The following is a 19,022-nucleotide window of genomic DNA, read 5'->3' as shown; positions in this document are numbered from 1 at the left end:
ACCCCACTCCAGCACTCTTGCCTGGAGAATCCCATGGACGGAGGAGCCTGTTAGGCTGCAGTCCATGGGGTCGATAGGAGTCGGACTCGACTGAGCTACTTCACTTTCACTTTTCACTCTCATGCATTGGAGAGGGAAATGGCAACCCACTCTAGTGTTCTTGCCTGGAGAATCCCAGGGATGGGGAGCCTGGTGGGCTGCCGTCTGTGGGGTCGCACAGAGTCGGACACGACTGAAGTGACTCAGCAGCAGCAGCAGCCACCTATTAAAACTATTTTTCTCACCTCCTTCTTAGATGTTTAAACTTCAGAGTGTACCCAGTTCTTCCTCCAGACTTTTTCTAGTGCTAGAAATAGGACAGTGTAGCTCACCTATCACTTCTGCTTTGGCTTGCTTCCTTTATCTTTAGCAAATCTAAATAAAACTGTCACCCTGATTTTCAAATCTCTCTTTGAACCTCCTTTACCCAAATTGCTCACTTTCCTATCTGCTCACTGTGTTTTTGTTTTTTTTTTTTATGGAGACTCCACATCTGATGTTTATTTTCTCCTTTTTTGCTATTTTTTTTTTTTTACAGTTTACTGCTTGTTATTCCCTTTTTGTAACTGCAAACTTTGCTGAGAATCTTGTAGAAAAATGGGGAAATTGTCAGTCTTTAAGAGTCTTTAGGAGTAATTAATACTGAATTTATAAATTTGTTAAAGACACCTGAATTTGTAACTTTAGAATTCATCAGTAGGGATTGAGTGGGTAGTAAGGGTATAGATATCTAGGAGGTCTTTTTCTTTTTTTTCCACCTTGGAATGTTTTTTACATGATTAATTTCTTGGTTTAAAAAACTTTCAGTACAGTTGGTAGACACACTTACTAGCCCAGAATTGTCAGCAAAAGTTTTTAAGTTGGAATTTCTTGCTCCGTTCTTTAGACACATAGAAAAAAATTAAACTACTTGTTTACTTAATTCCTAAATATTCAGAATATGAATGAGAATACAATACTATACCATAATGTGTTATTCAGTTCAGTTCAGTCACTCAGTCGTGTCCGACTCTTTGCAACCCCATGAATCGCAGCATGCCAGGCCTCCCTGTCCATCAGCAACTCTCGGAGTCCACCCAAACCCGTGTCCATTGAGTTGGTGATGCCATCCAACCATCTCATCCTCTGTTGTCCCCTTCTCCTCAATCTTTATTAGAATTTTCAAATACTCTTTTAATTAAAAAATAGAAATATATTTCATTTATTCTTATTATCTTACAGTGAAAGTGTCTAAGAATCGTAGAGCTGAAGAGACTCTGAGATTATAGTCCTTCAATGTAAGAAAATAAGGTGGTTCAGGCCCATAGTAATGAAGTCTTAAAAGCTAGTGACAAATAGAGATAATAGAATGAGGTTTCTTGGTTCTTATTTCACTTTTTAAAACTACATGATAAATTCAGTGTCCCTCTCTCCCCTTCAGGTGCCTCTTGTACACCGGGTATGTTGTTTGAGAAGGGACTAGCTAGAGAGGTAGTTCCCACAGTGTGTTGACAATTCAAATATGAAATATATCTGAGCTAATGTTTCTGTCATGTCACAGTTTCCCTTCAGTGACTTTTACTGTACTTTCCACTGTGGCATTTATTCAGTAGACATGCATGCATACTATGTGCCACTGGACTGCAGGATGGTAGGTCCCAGGTATCATGCTTCTGCCTTTCCCAGGCTATCTGTTATTCTAAAACATTCCTTTTAAAAAGAACGTAAGACATTTCATCTTGTGGATGTACCCAGGAGCAGATCTTGGTTTTGTGAAGCACAGGGCTTCTACAACTCTAGGAGTCTTCTATAAGAAAGTAATATAAAATAACAAATACAAAAAAGCAGATTCGAAGTCCTCCTGGCAGGGAATGGATAAATATAGTGTGGAATATTATATAGCAATGAAAAGGATCTCTAACTACACACAGTGTAGAAAGCTCTCTCAAGCAGAGAGTCAGTGAAAGAAGCCAGACCAAACCCAGCACTGCTTCTGCTCTTAGGAGAGTGTGTGGTGGTGCCTCGTGGAGGCTGGGGGGAACTGAAGCGTAGGATGCTGGTCATGCCCTTCTCTTGATCTGAGTGTTGTGAAAATCCATCAAGCCATATGCTGTAATATATGTATTTTGTGTATGCTTATTATATTTTAATAAAAAGTTTTAAAAAATTAGATACAGAAGCCTTAAAGTGAAAGTGAAGTCCGACTCTTTGTGACCCCATGAACTGTAGCCTACCGGGGTCTTCTGTCCATGGGATTTTCCAGGCAAGAATACTGGAGTGGGCTGCCATTTCCTTCTCCAGGGGACCTTCCCGACCCCAGGGATCGAACCCAGGTCTTCCACATTGAGGGAAGATTCTTTACCATCTGAGCCACCAGAGAAGCCCTTAGAAGCCTTAGTGGAACCCCAAATATTTTTATATACAGATTGATTAGAAAATACTTACTTGGCGATAAAGCTTGAACTTTACATCTTTTATATCAGATATTTGTTTATACATTTCATAAATAAAAAGAACAAGACAACGCCCAGTTTCTAGAGAGGTCTTTCAAAGCATTACAGACTAACAACTGGGTGTTTAAATGTAAATGAAAAACTTATCCTCAAGGAAGCATTTCAGGGTCAAGTTGGCAGAGAGATGAGATACGGATGAGATACGGCAGAAGGAACTCTGACATGGGCACCTTAGGCTTGAGTTCTAGTTCGGGCTTTAAATCTAATTCACTGTGTAACTCCTCTGCCCTAGTTGACTACTTTTTTTGTTTGTTTTTAACTACAGAACAGCATTTTGTGATTCTTAAGCAGAAATACCATCACTAGGGACTGTATATATTAGATGTTGATAGTCTTTCCTATGGGCTGTTCCTGTAACTTAACAGGTGTGCCATAGGTTGAATAATGGAAAGAAATAGTGAGGTCAGTTGAACAGCCATCGATTGGGTAATTACAGTGTGCTCAAAACTGGAAATCAAGCAGGTCGATTAATCCCCAAGTTTTCACAGACACAGCTGTTTCCTAAAGCGGTTGTTTTTCAGTCACTAAGTCATGTCCAACTGTTGTGACCCCATGGACTGCAGCACGCCAGGCTTCCCTATCCTTCACCGTCTCCTGGAGTTTGCTCAAACTCATTGAGTCGATCCATTGAGTCAGCGATGCTACCCTACCATCTCATCCTCTGTTGCCCCCTTCTCTTGCCCTCAATTTCTCCCAGCAGATCCTAAAGTGGTGGGTGCATTATATATTTTACTGGGTTTCAGGGAAGCAATTAAACATTTAAAGGTGTTTTTGTATTCAGCTTTTGAAAAATTAGATACAGTTGGCGTTGTGCAGAGATCTACTTCCTGGAGCTTGTCAACCAACCATTGGTCTCAGCGTGTTGCGTTTGATGGTTTTTCTGGTCCAACATGTGCATCACACTTAACCACATGTCAGTGCCAGGCACACTGCATAGCCCTTGCTCTAAGAAATTCACAGTCTTGTGATAGGATCTGACACATCTAATCCATCTACTTCATTTTGTAATAGAAGAAATAATATTATTAAGAGACAGAAAAAAATCTTCAGAAGCAAGAAAATGAGAGTAAGAAGTTTGGTCTTTGCATGGTACCATTAAAGATGGTACCTAAAGATGGTAGAAAGCCTTTGAAATGATTTAGGGGAAAAAGATTGTAACCACAGGGAAAGGCACGTAGGTTTGAGGGGTGAAAAATACCCGGGGCATAGACTGTGCCTCAGTGTAAGGAGGAATTGTCTAACAGGTACAGTTGTCTGAAGAGGCAGTGGTTCATATCCCAGGCTGGTAGGAGGAGCAGGGGGCCACTGTTGGGTCCAGGAACTGCCCAAGAGAGCACTTGAGGTTCTTGCAAAAATATTAAGCAGCAGCTGGTTCAATATGTGAGATGATTTTGTTTTACTTTCTACTTGGAGATCATTTCAGACTTACAGAAACTTGTAAGAACAACACAAAGAATCCCTTGTATTCTTCACTTATATTCCTAAAACATTAACATCTTAGCTCATTTACTCCATCATTCTATTTGTGTGTATATATACAAACACACGCATACACGTTTTCTTTTGTCTTTTCCTAAACCATTTGAAAGTAGGGTGCCAACAAGATGCCCTTTTACCAGTAAATATTTTGGTGTGTATTTCCTAAAAAAAGAGGGGGTTTCTGATATGTAACCACAATTCAGTCATCAGAATCTGGAAATTAACATTGATATAATGATATCATCTGATTTATAGGCCATATGTTCAAATTATATCACTTGTCCCAGCACTATCCCCTGTAGCAAAACAAAAGGAGAATGTGTGGTCCAGCATCCAGCTAGGAATCACGGTTTCCTTATGAGGTTCCAGTGATGTGTTTTTGTCCAGAATCCCATGGAAGTAGTGCTGTGTTCTTCTTGTGGGCCGTGTGAAGAGCCCAGCAGTGTTGATTCCATTTTGGTTTTCCAGGTCTCTCCACTGTCAAGTTATTAATTTTTTCTCTGTTGTTGCTAACACTCTTGTGGGGAGATGCTTTGAGATGATGCAGATATTCTATCCACCACTTCTAGTGCCCACTGATGATTTTCACCCGGACCAGTTATTACCGTCAGAGTTGCTGGGTGGTAAATTTCTAATCCATCCTTCTACATTTATTAGTTGGCATTCTATGCTAAGGGAGATTTTTCCTTCTTTCCCACTTATTTATTCATGTATTTATATCAGTGTACACTTGTGAATTTCTATTTTAGTCAGTGGTTATTTGTTTTGGTGCTTAAATCTTCCTTGGTTTGGCCCATGCAAGCCCCTCAAGCTGCCTTGGTGTTCTTTAATATGTTCCCATCATTCTCGGAGGACTTCCCTCATAGCTCAGTTGGTAAAGAATCTGCCTGCAATGCAGGAGACCTGGGTTCAATTCTTGGGTCGGGAAGATCCCCTGGAGGAGGAAATGGCAACCCTCTCCAGTATTCTTGCCTGGAAAATTCCATGGACAGAGGAGCCTGGTGGGCTACAGTCCATGGGGTGGCAAAGAGTCAGATGCAACTGAGTGACTTAGCACAGCTATATGAAAAACAGTCCTCCTAACTAGATTTCAATTTTTATTCACAATTACTTCACTTGTTTAATATTTTGTTTGAAGGTATATAGTCAAGAGTTTGTGTTCAGAAGTTCTTTGGAGGGGCTGGAGGGTTATTGCTTAGCAGCCACGGGGAGGCTCTTTGAGCTTCATGGGCACTGCCCCTGGTGGTTGTATTTCATGACCTGTCATCGGGCTTTTAGCTTTGAAGAATCCTTTCTAGGCCAGATCTTCTGCGTGTTGGCGCTTTGGGACAAGTCAGCCACTTTCCATGCGACCAACCGTCCTTCCCACCCGACGCTGTCCGCTTCCCTCCCCAGATCCTGGGGTCTTGGCGTCACCTGGAGCTCTGGTCTCTCTTCTGTTTCTCAAGTGGATTCTTTTCTTTCTCTTGCCTCTTTCCTTTATCACAACCTTCCATAGAATCCTGTTAATTTTTGTTTTATCCTGAAAATAAATATTTCCTCACCATATGTCATAACCAAAGAAAAGTGTGGGCTTGGCACTTGGAGAGGTCTACGAGAATCCTGACCTGGCCCCTCAGTAGCTGGATGACTCTCTCAACCCCTGTGAACTTGTTTCCTTATCAGCAAGATGAGGGTCATCGGGTCTCACGGGGTGGCCATAAAAGCGAAACGAGGCCTCACATCTCCACTGTAGCACACAGCAGACAGCCAGAAAGTGTTCATCCCCATTTTACTCCCAGTATTCTCTGTACTTCCAACACTTACAGCCTGCTCTCTGCTCTCAGGTAACTTCTGTCAGTCTTAAACAGGAAGCGAAACTTGCATTCCTGACATGAATAGGAAAATAATATACAGACCGGAGTCATCTCACATTGAAATTATTTTAAATACCTTCTTTAGGAGTGTCTTTAAATTTTGCCTGAAACGTTCTCTTTCGTGTCAGGAAGACAAGCTGGTGGAGGAAATGGTAAGGGGAACAGGGTCTAAAGCCGTTTCTGGACAGCTCCCGCTGTGAAGGGGGTGCTGGAAAAATGAAGGTCCCCTGGGACGTGCTGTCCTGTGTCAGGCAGTGCAGCTCCGAGGCCGGCGTGGAACTGCACTTACAAATTGTGGCGGGTGTGGAGAGAACTTTTTGTGATCGCACAGAGTCAAGAAAGGCTTTCTCTTCATGGTGAAAAGACTGCGTGTATAGCTCTTCTTCCTCTTCCCGTCTCTCTCTTTTCTTTTTTCTTTCCCCACTTCTGCTGCTCATACGGAAAGGAAGCAGGAGGATCAAAGAGCAGAGCAGATGAAAATGCAACCTAAGACTTTTCCTGGCGATGACTGTGAACTGTTTAGGAAGATGAATTGACTGCCTGGGACTGAAACAGATAAGAACCCCGGGAGTGTTTTGATGCTGAATCATCTGAAGCCTGAGAAGAAACCTCAAGAAAGGCTTTTCAGTCCACCCTAGAATTGGGGGTGATAAACGCAGAGTTAAGGATTAGAGAGGAAGATACTTGATTGTACCTTTAGGTTATTAAGATTCTTTGTAATTTTAATTGGCCATTTAAAACAGAATGCCAGAGGAAATGATTGAGTTGAAAACAGAGCGTTGAAGTCTTTCATGCAAGCTCTCGGCCAGTGGTTCCAGCTCCATTCCACAGAGCAACAACAGAATAACTTGGGGAGCTTTTTAAACTAGAGGTTTCTAGGCCCCCGAGTCTCTATTGTAGAATGCCCCTGCTGTTGGGGTGAACTGGCCCACCTGGCCAGCGTTGGGTCCATTGCTCTGCATCTCATCACCTCGTGTTTCCAGCTCCTTCTCACCCTGCTTCCCCTGCCTGCAGACACGCTCAGATCTCTTCCATTTTAAGACAGACATTTAAAGCCCTTCTTTAACTTCCTCCAGGCCAAGGAGCACACCCCTTCTTTCTGGGTCTCCCCACATGTCCATGCTTCAAGGGCCACCATCTTCTATCTCATTCCCCTGGTAGATGCCTGTGGGGTCCTCTGACTTTTTTTTTCACTGTTCTCATCACCTCTCTCTCTTGAATTCTTATCAGTTCCGCCTCCTCAACATTAAGTCCACATTCCTCTCTGACCCCAAGGGTTCTGATTTCGCAGTTACCCTTCCTGCTTCCTCTGTCCCCCATACTGGGCCTGAGCAGTATTTCTGTAACAGAGATCTAGTTACTGCTCTACTTACAGTTCTTCAGATTATTTTGCCTTCCTGATAAAAATCACAGGCTTGTCCACGGCAGGTAGGACCAGCCTCGCTCTCTGCACCCCTCCTCTGCCCTTTACTTGCCAGCCTGCAATGCTCGGGGGTCTCTCACCTGCCCGCCTTGGTTTCTTCTGCTTCAGAGACCTCCTCCTCTGCCTATCTGCCTGCTGAACTTCTATATCCTTTTTAGGATTTAACCCCTTTCAAGTTCTCTTTGACCTCTCCTTGCTGGCCAGGCCTTGGCTGGGAGCTGGGAGCACCCGTCCCCGTGTCTGTGCTGGTCCCTTATCGCTTGCAAGCGAGCTTCTGTGTCTGCGCTCCTGGTCCCAGCTGAGCCTAGAGAAGCTCTTATCAGACCTCAGTTGGTCAGTTCATCACAGAAAAGAAGTCAAAGCGGAGAATTGTTTAAAAGACAAGATTGACACGTGAGAACCTTAGCACTCGATATTCAGCTGAGACATATAAATGTCCCTCCACCTGTCTCTCTCAGTGGGGGTCAAGGCTCATCGACTGTTGGTTTTCTGGTTGGAATTTAACATGTCTTTTTGTGCATCAGACCCCCTCTGGTACATCATCTGTGATCTCCACTGTCACTTTCTTTAAACTGAAGTTAGAACTTTTAAAACTTACAAAGTAATCTGTGTAGAATCCATCTAGATTTTTAACTTCTAATCCTTCCAGTTTATTTTTTAAATCTCTGCCCGCACTTAAATCAACAGACATTTCCCCTCCAGTGGTGAGTCTATATTGAGTCTTTCTGAACCATTTTGATTTAATTTTCATTAGAAACAAGTCACTTTTTTGCATTCATATCTCCTTGGTTAATATTTAATTAAGTAACCTAGCTGCAATAACAAGTATAACTGGCAGGCACTAGTTTGAGAACAGCACAACTGATTTTGATAAACACATAGGTCAGCTAGTGGGGGCTAATATTTGTAAATATTGTAAGTGACTGGTGGAGAGTAGCTCCAGGCTTCACTCGATGCGTGCTCTCTGCAGAGTGGGAGTGTCAGCGGATACAGTTTAGAGAAAAAAATGAAGAGCATTAGTTAATCTAGTGAGTCACTTAAATGAAGGTTGAAGACTTTTGATATGGATGGAGTGATCTTTCTTTGGTTGGTTGCTGGTCACAATTTGTGCTTTTTTAGCCGCTTTTATGGTTTTGCCTATTTTGATACATGGGAGTAATTTTTTGAATGAATTTTAAGCTTTCATCATTTATTTATTTATTATTTGTACCCCAAGTTATTTTCAGCCAAGATCGGAAGATGCTTATTGTAAAAGACACAGATACAGATTACATTTTGTATACGTAACGATTAAAAAATCAGCAAATTATATCAATTTCAAAAAACTTAGTATAAGTTTAGTTATTTCTGATTATCTGTGAGCTAAGTGCCCCGTGCTGTGAACTAACCAGTAAATGTATTGAAAGGCATTGTTGATTCTTATGGTATACTACTTACAGAAGTAGTTAGAAAAACAATTTTTTTTCCCTAAAAATAGCAGTAAGCTTAAAAAAATATTTTCTTCCCCTCTTTTTTTCCTCTTCACCCTCTTCTCTGTATTTTTGTTAGAAAGTTTTCTCCTTAAGATATTTGATTATGGTATATGGCAGCTAATTCAAGCATCTGTTTATCACTGCCTGGCTAGACTGAATGTAAAATTTCAATTGAATTACCTCCCAAGAGGGCTTTGAGCTCTTAGGGTAAAACACATCATTTTCTCTTTTCTCCCTGGGGACTGTCAGCAGAAAGAATTCATCTAAATAGTTTACATGCATTTTGAAAATGTTGTATCTGCTGGACTTAGCTCTGTTGTTTGTGGAACATTGCCAATATAAATGGAATAGCTACTTTGCTTGTTAACTCAAGCACAATGGTGTTATGTGGTCTTACAGTATGCGTATAAATTGTAACAGTGAATGACTTTTGCTGATAGTTAATTTATAACCAATTTTCATATTAACAAAGAGATTTTCATCTTTTAACAACTTAATTTCAAAACCTGGATGTTTAATCATTCAGTCATTAAATATTTATTAAGCAATTTCCATGTATACAACTTTATTTATTAACAAAATTCAGATATACATTGTAAATGCTTATTTTGTCCCTTTTCTCTGGAAGAGTTTTGGGTTTTCTGTGGACCTTAATGTATTTTGTAAGGGCTTGCTTGGCTAAGAACTAATTAATTGAGCTGAACTAAATATATCAATAATCAAATTCAGCATATTCTGTCTGTAAGCATCTGTAGTACAGACAGTGTGTATCAGCTCCTGAGTTTTCAACTTGGACTTTTCACTCATTTTTCAGATACCACTTTTATAAGAAAACACCGTTAATTTTCTTTTCTTTATTCTGCTGCTGCTGCTAAGTTGCTTCAGTCGTGTCCGACTCTGTGCGACCCCATAGGCGGCAGCCCAGCAGGCTCCCCTGTCCCTGGGATTCTCCAGGCAAGAACACTGGAGTGGGTTGCCATTTCCTTCTCCAGTGCACAGAAGTGAAAAGTGAAAGTGAAGTCACCCAGCCGTGTCTGACTCCCAGCGACCCCATGGACTGCAGCCTACCAGGCTCCTCCGTCCATGGGACTCTCTTCTTTATTCTATTTTGATTGCAAAAAATTTACAAATATAAAATAAGATGAAAAAGGCAGAAGAAAACTTAATTGCTTTAGTTTTTCTTTAGCTACAATAAAAAGTGATGTTTTTTTAAAAGCAGCACAAAATATTTCATAATTTTTAAAACTATGTTAAAATATTAAATCTTGCTGCTGCTAAGTCGCTTCAGTCGTGTCTGACTCTGTGCCACCCCATAGATGGCAGACCACCAGGCTCCTCTGTCCATGGGATTCTCCAGGCAAGAACACTGGAGTGGGTTGCCATTTCTTCCTCCAATGCATGAAAGTGAAAAGTCAAAGTGAAGTCGCTCAGTCCTGTCCGACTTAGCAACCCCGTGGACTGCAGCCTACCAGGCTCCTCCGTCCATGGGATTTTCCAGGCAAGAGTACTGGAGTGGGGTGCCACTGCCTTCTCCGTATTAAATCTTAACATGGTAAAATAGAATATATTGTCAGATTATTAAAACAAAAAAATTTTCACCTGTAATTATCAGTTCTGCTATAAAATTTAGGTTCTTTTGAGAAGAATCCCAACAGCCTATGTGTCTGTTGGGTGATCCTTTGGTTGGTCAGTTACCCATCTTTTCTTTGAAACGTCTAAGAAGCTAAAATGGAAATAATTCTTCATTATATTATTTCAATATATTAAATTTTATTTTATGAATAGGCTTTAAAATACAGTCTTGGAGCACTTGAGATGTATATTGAGAAAGTTACTAATTACTTTCAGAGAAAACCGTCAAGGCCTAAATTACAGAAAGAAAGTTTTGTTGCTTAACACTGAAGGTGGCTCAGATGGTAAAGAATCTGCCTGCAATGCAGGAGACTCGACCCCTGGGCCAGGAAGATTCCCCTGGAGAAGGAAATGACAACCCAGTCCAGTGTTCTTGCCTGGAGAATCCCATGGACAGAGGAGCCTGGTGGACTACAGGCCATAGGGTCACAAAGAGTCAGACACGACTGAGTGATTAATCCTTCACTTCCATGGGGAGAAGTGTTTTATCTATAGCTTTGAATTTGTCACTTGAAGGGTCTGTGCTCTTTAAGACCTGATAAACGTGAGAAGCAGGGAGGAGCCACGTGGTGTGTGGGCTGCTGCAGGCTGTCCTGTGAGGTGACCCATCAGAACCCCTGCAGAGCCAGGACCTGGCTTTACTAGACCGAACTTTCACCTTCTCAGGTACCTTCCTCTGTGCTTTGGTATCTCATCTGGCTTTTGTGCCTCAGCTGCTTGTTTCCCTTCATATCATTGATTGCATTTGTCACTTCTTTCTCACTCCCGTGGCCACTTCTTTCCTGGTCATCTTCTGCTCCAGTTGCTGCCATTTCCTTCTCATCGATGCCCTGACTTCCAGCATCAGATCCAGCCTATCTGATGTGTGTGTACAAGGTTATCTCCACCTCCTCCTCGTCCAGCTTCGGCTTCCTACCTCTCTTTTGCCCAGGTCAACTTTTTATCAGATAGTGTTACTCCTTAATAGGAGTTTTCTTATATAAATTCATTCTCATAATTAAAATATCACCTCTTTTAATATTTCTGTATACGCCATATCTCTCTAATCATCCTTCTCAAAGGAACCCTTGAAGAAAAACAGAAGAAAGCAAGGGTTAGTCTTCCTCTATCTGTAACTGAATGCTATTGCCAGCAGAGTAGGTACTAAGCTCAAAATACATATCTTCTCTCCAGCCATAATCTCCTCGCCTGTATTACCAAAGGAATTGCACAGTTAATTTTACTAGGCCTAAAATCATCCTTTCCCTTTTCCATTTTTATGTTGTCTTGTAAACTCTCAATGGATGATTAGCTGTTCTAATGAAGGCAGTGAAATGCAATCCACAGCTGTGATTACTCTCGATATTTGACTTGGGAATGTTGCATATCTCACAAACTTCTTCTTCACCTAACCAATATACACTGTTCAGTGTTGTAAATAGTGTCCCTACTGTCCTTAGAGGCCTTAGCCCTCAAGGAATGTATTTGATCATAAGAGCAAAGAAGAAGAAAACAGCCACAGAGGTAGAAAATGGTAGAAAAGTAGAAAATGACAAGACAGAAAAACAAAAACAACCAGGTCGTTGTTGCCTGTGTGTTGCATCTCAGCGCTGCCTGGTGTTGGATGTGGGAGAAGAGGTGTCCTGTCTCCCTAGCAGGAGCGGTGTGCTGGTCCCTGGATGGGCCGTGAACACTGAACTTGTGGCCGTGGAGACACGGTTTGCTGTTGGTCAGTGTTTTACAGTGGAGTTCATTTCTTGGAAACCTGTTTTCTATTCATTTATTCAGTCAGTTAATGTTTATTGAGCCTAATGAGCGTCCCTTGGATAGCAAGGAGATCAAACCAATCAATCCTAAAGGAAATCAACCCTGAATATTCACTGGAAGGACTGGTGCTGAAGCTCTAGTACTTTGGCCATCTGATGCAAAGATTCGACTCTCTGGAAAAGACCCTGAAGCTGGGAAAGATTGAGGGCAGGAGGAGGAGGGGACAGACGATGAGATGGTTGGATGGCATCACCGATTCAATGGACAGGAGTTTGAGCAAACTCTGGGAGATAGCGGAGGACAGAGGAGCCTGGTGTACTGCAGTCCGTGGGGTCCGAAAGAGTCAGACACAACTCAGTGGCTGAACAACAGCAACAATTAGTATCAGTTCAGTTCAGTCGCTCAGTATAAATATGTCAAATTAATCTATGATTTTAATACCTTTGGTGGGGGCAGGAGAATTGGATATGGACAAAAATGAATCCCTCTTTAATTTTTCCATCTTGATTCAGAGATTCTCCCTTTGACTGTTCAGTCATGAGTGTTGATCTTGCTTCGACTATCAAGCTCAGTTTTTCATCACAGAGGACCAGGTTACAGCGTGGTTCCTTTCTAAGCCAACAAAGGTAAATGTCTGTTCCATGTGCAGTAGTGTGCTAATGCTGGGGAGCCAGACCGGAGGGGCAGTCTGTGGCCTCAGGATGCTCCCCAGTTCTGCTGATGTTGAACACTAAGAAACAGAGAGAAAAAATGGAGGGAGAACTAGACATCCATGGTAGGAACATGCTCTGGGCTGTAATGTTAAGTAAAAATAGTGTGCAAACTCCTTAGTATGATATTTCAGTTAAATACGTGTAGAAAATAGTAAAAGAAAATGAAAACCCTAATTGTATTAACAGTGATCCTCCCCCTGCCGGCAGATTGTGGAATTTTAGTTATTTTATTTTAAACTTTTTATTTTGTATAGGAGTGTAGCTGTTTAACAATGTTGTGATAGTTTCACGTGGACAGCTAAGGCACCGAGCCATACATATTCGTAGATCCATTCTCCCCTAAGCTACCCTCCCATCCAGGCTGCCACATAACACTGAGCAGAGTTCCATGTGCTGCACAAGAGGTCCTTGTTGGTTATACATTTTAAAGATAGGAGTGTATACATGTCCATCCCAAACTCCCTAACTATCCTTTCCCTCCATCCCTTCCCACTCCCCAGCAGCCATAAGCTCATTCTCGTAAGTCTGTGATTCTGTTTCTGTTTGTAGGTAAGGTCATTTGTATCATGTCTTTTTAGATGGGGTTTTGGTAATCTTAAAAGAAAAGTACCTATAATTAGGGTTGCCTTTTCCATTCATTTTCTTCAATTGACATAAAAACTAGCATCTACTTACATCACTGCTTCTTTGTTTGCCTCCCCATTAATTGTCTGTTGGAATATTTTGGAGAGGAGTAGATAGTATTTGCATAATGGTGTTAAGTTTATCCTTGTTTCATCACTAAGTTGTTCCTACTCTTTGCGACCCTATGTACTGTAGCCCACCAGGCTCCTCTGTCCATGGGGATTCTCCAGGCAAGAATACTGGAGTGGGTTGCCATTTCCTTCTCAGGGGATCTTCCCGACCCAGGAATCTGACCCACATCTCCTGCGTGGGCAGACAGATTCTTTACTCCTGAGCCATGGGGGATGCCAGAGTAAAAAATCCACCGATAGGGTAACTTGGCTAATCATCTCTGCACTCTTTTTAGCCACTTCTTCCTGTTCCCCCCATTATTTCTAATGGCTAAAGTAAGCCTTCTAAGCTTTAAAAGGAAAAAAAAAAAAGCCCAGAAAACATGAAGAGTCCAATAGCTTCATATACAGGTGTTGATGGATTACACTTTTAATAGAGGTTTTTGTCTCACAGTCATGTGAGTGACGAAATACCTAGAATACTGCATCATTTCTAGGGGTTTTGATTGATTTGGGGAGCTAGGGTGTTACAGATAAGATGGATGACTGTTTTATATGCAACCACCCGGATGGCTGAACAGCAAGGTGGTCAGCCAACTGCTCTTGTGTGACTCTCAAGAGGAACCAGGAAACAGGCACAAACATTACAGCGCTGGCACCTGAAAACGTGTGCTGTGTCCGCTGAGATTCCGTCTCAGAAAATAGACACTTATGAAATGGTTCAGGTCCTTGGAGTTACTACAACAGAAAAAGATTTTTGTAGAAATGGTCATGCATAGGATGTATTTAAGAAGCAGTGACCCCAATTTTTAGGGAGATTTCATAGGAAAAGTACATCTACTTGTCGTAGGGTCTTGTTTGTTTTTAACTTATTCTGTTTTTACAGAAGTTCTTTTTTTCTTCAGAATTAATATTAACAAAAAAAAGATTTTGATTGGGAGCATGTGAATTTTATCTTCAGTTAGGAAGAAATCATAATTTTTTAAATCACAGCAAATTCATCACAAAATAATTCACATTTAGGATGCCCTGTTAATCTTTAAAATGATTTCTTAAAGTCATGCTTCATAAAGTAGTAGTGTATATAAATATTTATAATTTCTTTCAGCAGGCTTATGGAAACTTTCCAGATGTTCACTTTTTTTTTTTTTTAAGACCCAGACCAATCATCCCCAAATGAATTTTTGGCTTGCACATTTAAAGTTACTAAGATTGTTACATTTGATTATAATTTACTTAAGAATGCCTCATATTCTAAAACTTGTTTTCTTTATGGGGATTTACTTAGGCGTGTACTGTCAGTGATATTATTAAAGCTATTTGTAGTGGAGTCTGAATACTACACCAAATGTATAGCCTTAAGGTAAAGGAGAAAAAATACTAGAAGACGCAAAATTTTGAAACAAAACCATCCTTGGAGTGTTGCCACACTGATGCATAGTCCATGCCACAAAAGTGAGAAGTCTGTTTGAGTGAAGTTAATTACCCACGGGGTGCATGTTGGTCACTCTTTAAAATTCTTATAAAAACAAAGAAATTAATTATCCAGCATAAAAAACGAGCCATACTCTTTCTGGCAAACATTCAATTAACTTTTTAGTGCTTGCTACTTAATGTTGTTTTTGACCAGCCAACCATTGAGAACGACTTTCCTTTGAAATCGGGCTTGAGTGGAAAACAGTGTTGCGAGTAGCTGTTCAGATGGAGGGTATCACTGGCTCGTCAGCTTCTTTCCCATAATCTGTGCATTCAGGGGCTATGGTTATATGTTAGCTTCACTGTGCCGTGTGCCTGGAGCCCAGTTATTTTGAGTGTTTAGTGTCTAACAGAGTTAACCTGTCAGATCTATTGGGAATAATCAGAAAAATTCCTAAATTAGTATTTCATATTAGAACATTCCAAACATGTCATAGCATGAAAAAATTTTCCACCTGATCAACTAAGGCTGGTAACAGTTACATTAATTTTTTTTTTTTTGGAAAGTAAGTACTTGCGTTGCCTTTCTTCTTTTGTCTAATTCCTCTTTCCACTCAACTCTCCTTCAACTTTTCCTTCTGAAGTTACTGTTTCAGTGTCTTGTCTTTAATTTGCATATTGGGTGGTAACATTCCTCTCTATCACAGGCACATAACCCAGAGGTGGAACACACACAACATCTAATAATGCCCACGTTTAAAGAGAGCAGACCTGGTTCAGTCGATATCCTTTCTGACAGAGCTGTCAGAGACAAGTTTAACCACAGCTACATGATTCCTGGTCAATGGGAGAACTTGATGTTTGCCCATTAAGATTACCACTCTGAAGCTCCCTTCTCCTTTCAGAGGTAAACTTTGAAAAAACCAGTAAAATGTTGAAGGATTTAGGAAGGTGGCTGTTTTGGGAAAACCTAAAGATTTCTGCTGCGTTGCTGTTGATTTGCCGTGTGGAACCAGGGTGGCACCGACGAGGACATCGTATTCTTCTGTTGATCTCTTGTAGCTGTTTGCACCTCCAGCCTGACAGCGTGTTTCAGATCTGACACTGCTCATGTGCCATCCAGCTTTTCTGCGCCTCTGGGCTTTTCTCCCATGCATCTTGGGCTAGAATTTAGGTGACTGTCTCTGGGCAGAAAAGTGCTCCTTGGGCCAACCGTCTTAGCCTTCTGTAGACTCGAATAGCTTGAGTAGCTGTTCGGAGTCTTTGTGCTCCAAACCCAGGCTCTGGCACACGGGGGTACCAGCGCATGTGAAAGCTCTGGGGATAAAGCAGTGGGAGGCGTGTCCACATCTCTGGCTGTTGTGCTGTCGCCTTAGTGCTCGGGACACCAGGAGGCCCAGGGTCCTTCCGAGATCTGTTGCTGGGACCCCATTTAGAGGACAGTTACCATGTTCCTGAGATTGCCTGAATCCAGCGCTTCAGAGTGTGTGTGTACATCTCTGCTGGCAAGTGAGGTGATGTCAGGTGACAAATGAATGTTTAGGTTTATTTTTTGTATTTTAACGTATACTACAAAAATAGTAGTATTGCCATTCTTCCCTGGAGAAGGAAATGGCAACCCACTCCAGTGTTATTGCCTGGAGAATCTCATGGACGGAGGAGCCTGGTAGGCTACAGTCCACAGGGTCACAAAGAGTCAGACACGACTGAGCGACTTCACTTCACTTCACAAGAATATAATTAACACAGGATTGGGTGATTTCACAGGTGTTATTGTTTATAAAAAGGATAAAATGGGTACATAAGTTCGGGCACTACTGGTAAAGAATCCTCCTGCCAATGCAGGAGACGTGAGAGATGCAGGTTCCACCCCTGGGTCAGAAGATCTGCTGAAGAAGGGAATGACAACCCACTCACTCCAGTATTCTTGCCTGGAGAGTCCCGTGGATAGAAGAGCCTGGTAGGTTACAGTCCGTGGGGTCACAAAGAGTCGGACACAACTGAGCACACACACAAGTCAAACATTAGCCAAATTTTGAGAGAAATAAAGGGATAGTAATTCACGTGTCATACCAATACTACAGAAGAATTAAAAAGGTAATGTACAAGTACCAGAAGTTTGGGAAATACTGACTCAGCTGAACCACAGGTAAAAAGAAAAAATGAAATGGTTTTCCCCAAGTCAGGTGGACAGTTTGTAGTATAACTCTGTAGTGTCTTATCCTGTGTGTTGGCTTTTATGAACTGATTGTGCCTCAGGGGGGAATGCAGTGAGCTCCTGGAGCTGCCTACTCTCTTCCAGAGCTCCTGTTTGAGGCAGCTGCCAGGTCTCCCTCTGCCTCTCTGCAGGGAGGGAATTCTGCTTTTCTGCTCCCCACACTTGCTCCATGTGGTTGGATTTTGCTTTGCTTTATGTTTTAAAATCAGAAAATAAATAGCAGTCAGCCTAACTCCTAGCTGGGAAGGAAACCCTGTGAGTATCTTTCTTCTACCAACTCCGTTTCCTTTTCCAGAATATTCAGCAGGTTAATTATTTATGTGAGTTTGGGTATACGGGTGGGTTGTATTAGTGTTTTCTAACTTTGGGGATCATAGAATTTTTTTTTTAGAACCTAGGACCTTGAGTTTATCATTGACTTGTTTTCTAAAATGGTTGAAAGTCTACATTAGAAAAAAAACACATATCAAATTGTATTCATTAAAAGCTGCAGTCATAAAAAGGCCAAATAAACAGTGGCTTAAATAAGACAGGAGTTCAGTCTCCCCCGCTCCCAGCGTGGCTCATCTAGGCCCACAGGACAGCTGTCTTCCCCGAAATCCTTGGAGAACTTGGGTTCTTGCCACCGTGTCACTGGGTCATCTCCTAGGAGAAGTGCCCCAGTCCACAAGGCAGGGGAAGCTGGGTCACTGCCCTCTGGGTGTCCCCGAGTCCAGCAGGGTTGCTTTAACTCGGCAGTGACCCTGACGGTACCACCCAGCCATTCACACCACTCAGCCCTCCCCTCCACCCGGCTTCCCCAGAGGTTGCGAGGTGGCATCTCCAGCTGGACCACTGCAGGTGCCCGGGAGGAAGGTGGGAATGAAGTTGTAAGGGACAATTAGAGCTGTTCCACATGCATCCTTTTAATACATTTATCTCCCCGGTACACTGTCTCATCACAGAGACGGTTCCGTGTCTTAGTGTGAAAGCAGATGTTGTAACAGTGTGGAGCCGTGAAGGGTTTTGGGCAAGAAGGCAAAATGATGAGATTTGTGTTTTAGAAAGAGCGCTCTGAAGGCAGAGCAGAGGTTGGATTGAAGCTGGAAAAGATTGCAGGGAGGGAGCTGGTGAAGTGAGCTTTGTTGTAATCAAAAGTTGGAGGAGGAGCTGCTAGAAGGCGAGGGCTCAGCAGATAGTTGGGGCTTAGCAATGCCAGTGAGCCAGCATCATCTGGGATTTGCCCTGTGCCCGCACGTGTAGGTGAGTCCCTGTCAAAGCCTTTCCCCGTTTCCAGCCTTAATTCCACTCTTCCCTTTGCTTCGCCATCCCAATCACCTCTACATAGCAATATACCTTTTTTCCCCAAAGCAGGTGCCACAGACTCCTGCCTTTCCAGACCAGGAGTTGAGAACTTGGGGAAGGAGCCTGTGGGTGGGGGGCAGGACCTTTGAACCCCAGGGTGCCTTTCCTGTTAAAGACAGCGGGCAGCCACTGCTCAGCCTTGCTGATTATCCTCAGGCAGGAATGCAAGCCCTGCATCACCAAATTTTTCAGTTTTAAAAACAGAAACCAGAAATGTCCTGGTTTTTAAGTGTTGGTAGCTTTCAATACTCTAAATTCTCACAATAGCTATTTCACAGGGTGGCCATGAAAATTAAATGGGTTCATAAATGAAAAGGTCTTTTAGAGTAGTACTTGATAAATGTCATCTGTACACCACCATTGTCTTCATCCCCAAATTCACGTCGACCTTCTTTTCTACTTCTGCATTGCCAAGAGCTACCGAAGGAAAATAGCCATGAAGCATCCAGGCCTCCCTG

At 42.1% G+C, this 19,022-nt stretch overlaps 1 protein-coding gene across 3 annotated transcripts in view; it reads left to right on the top strand.

Moving 5' to 3' along the window:
- Nucleotides 1-19,022, top strand: part of TAF3 (TATA-box binding protein associated factor 3) — a 122,298-nt gene that overhangs the window by 40,612 nt on the left and 62,664 nt on the right. Inside the window, exon 1 of one of the 3 annotated variants that reach the window (XM_059892894.1) lies at nt 12,088-12,765. The exons of the other annotated variants lie outside the window; for them this stretch is intronic. The gene's annotated coding sequence lies outside the window, so the exon portion shown is untranslated. Of the gene's footprint in view, nt 1-12,087; nt 12,766-19,022 lie in introns of those variants that run through there. 3 annotated transcript variants of the gene reach the window in all.

Source organism: Bos taurus, chromosome 13 (assembly GCF_002263795.3).
Source record: "Bos taurus isolate L1 Dominette 01449 registration number 42190680 breed Hereford chromosome 13, ARS-UCD2.0, whole genome shotgun sequence".
NCBI lineage: Eukaryota > Metazoa > Chordata > Mammalia > Artiodactyla > Bovidae > Bos > Bos taurus.
Note: the sequence above shows the minus strand (reverse complement) of the source record. Positions and strands in the feature narration are given on the sequence as shown.